We start from the raw sequence: 2438 nt of genomic DNA, 5'->3' as shown, positions 1-2438 counted from the left end.
CCCCCAAGGGTTTTTTCATTTAAAAACCCTGTGAAGGCTGTATCGCAATCTGACAATATTTCTACAATTGCCTGTCAACGGCATCCAAGGGGTGGATCATTGTGATACTTAGTTAATCAGTACCTTAAGATGATTTTAAAACCTGACCTACAAGTGACTCTGGTGCAAAACGTTGAAACCCCGACTATGACCATAGCTCACCATCAGTCTGAACACTGGTTTCTTGTTTTGAACCGCAGTGTGCACGGGCTACAAAGCCACACTCGGCGCATTGCTGTATTCATTTGGAAACGGCAGGGTATTCCAACAACACCAAAAGGTTACAACTAAATTAGTAAATATTTCCCTCCACACTGAAGGTTTGAACCGAATATTTAGAATTCAAAAGGAATTTGGTTTATTCGACAATTCCGCAGAATAGTTTTGTCCCACATAGCGCATAAAAAACAACCCATATTTAACCTTGGCCTATTTTTGTAGCCTGGTCCACCAGTTCGCATTATGCCTACCACTGAAAGTCGTGCCATATTTCAGTGTACAACAATGTGACAAGCCAACGGAAGTTTGCAGTTACATGTACTGTTTTTCTTAACTATTCTTCTATGGATCAACATATGGCAATGGATTCTTGATTCCTCGATCGTGTTGAAAAACGTGAACTTAATCATTATGTGAGGCGTGCTGGCAAAATGAGCTACTTCTCGCTATCCAAGAATGGAGATATCGGGCCGAAAATCAACATTGGGGTCACATTGATAGATTTTCAGTTGATGCCATTTTGCTCATGTCTACCGAGTCTTTTATTATTCCATACTTACAAATTGAACAAACTCCACCTTTAAGTTGATGTATCAATTTCCATGCGGCTAAAATCCAAAAAAAGTAACTCCTTTTGTCAGCACACCTCACATATCATCAATGACATTCGGTTCAGTTGCGAAGCTCATTTTCACCTTTCGGGAATATGTAAACTCAAAAATTGCTGGGTCCTAAGAAGGATATGAGGAGCACTGGTTCAAGGAATTCTAGAATAGAAATGTTAGTCTTTAAAAACTCTTCCAGAGAAACGAAATTACTGTTTTACAGGAACAAAAAAAAATGTTAAAGTAAACAGAAAGAGAAAAGGCAAACCAATCATTTCATGACTTTCCTTAAACGATTTCTTTAATTGTTGCATTTTGCGTTTCTGAGCGTTTTCGAAAATACGTTTCTTTTTAACGGATTTTATGTCTAACAAATTCCTTTTTGAATTATTTACGTCTGTTCCAAATCACAATATTCTAGAACAATTTTTGTGAAAGATAATGACAAAAAAGTTGTGAAGTTTGTTGGGGGTTTTGTTTTTGTTCTTTGTTTGTTTGTTGTTGTTTTTTTATTGTTGGTTTTTTTTTTGGGGGGGGGAGGTGGGGCTTTTACTTGGATCACCATGTACAGCTCTTGATGTCTCGCCAGTTCAGACGGACTTTCAGACACAGAGTGCCAACAAATAAATAGTCGCCGCAGAGATGATTTCTTTATTGTAGTCTGGGATAAAATCTGTTCTAGATTTTAAAAGTATGGTGGAAAATGAAAAAGTTGTAACATTCAGAGTATGATCTTAAAATGGATTAGTTCTTTCTGGGCCAGAAAGAGGCACACGACACAGAAACGGCGCTTTACTCTCGTATTTTAGACATAAAGGCGTATAGATGTAAGACACACGAAACAAAAATAGTTTTTTTTTAACTAGGGCCTGCGCCATTTTGAAGTTTGAATGATGCTGTGATCCCTTAACAGACCCCGATTAAAAAATTGAAGTAATGATTAATTCTTTTCACTTCGAGGCTGAATGTTACAGGTGTGAAATAAATAATACTTTTGTACCACATCAGAAGCGCTCTTCTTCATCACCATCATCAAGTGCCAGATCTGCGATAGAGATCGGTGATCATGGTTCGCCAATCATGTCTTTGCTAAGATCCTTCCCCGTCATCCATCTTTTTAGGCTTTCCAAGTAAGCTGCTCTAAAACTACCCATGATTTGTTTGCCTTCAATTTCAGTAGTAAGAGCAAGATGTTCAAGGCCCTTATGTCTTGCCAAGTGTCCCACAAACTTCATCGTCTCTTCCACAGAACTTTTATCAGCGAGCAATCTACGTTGGCTTCTTCAAGTAGGCCTACTGCCTCATTTTATTTCTTTTACTTCCAAGAAATTCTCGACATTCTCCCTTGAAACCACATTTCTGTTGTACTTTCGCTGTCTTTTGAGATTGTCTAGCATTCACAAAGATACAGAGGGGTTGACCAAACATAACCATTATTAAGAACTCTTTAGTAGTCATTGAGATGTTCCTATTTTTCCAATATTGGATTTATTTCATTGAAACAATCTTAAGCCATTGCAATTCTTAATTTCATGTCTTTGAACATTTAGCATCAGATGTTTTATATATATATAT

The sequence above is a fragment of the Aplysia californica genome, unplaced genomic scaffold, assembly GCF_000002075.1.
Source record: "Aplysia californica isolate F4 #8 unplaced genomic scaffold, AplCal3.0 scaffold00886, whole genome shotgun sequence".
NCBI lineage: Eukaryota > Metazoa > Mollusca > Gastropoda > Aplysiida > Aplysiidae > Aplysia > Aplysia californica.
The sequence above is the reverse complement of the archived record's forward strand: the minus strand, read 5'-3'. Positions refer to the sequence as shown.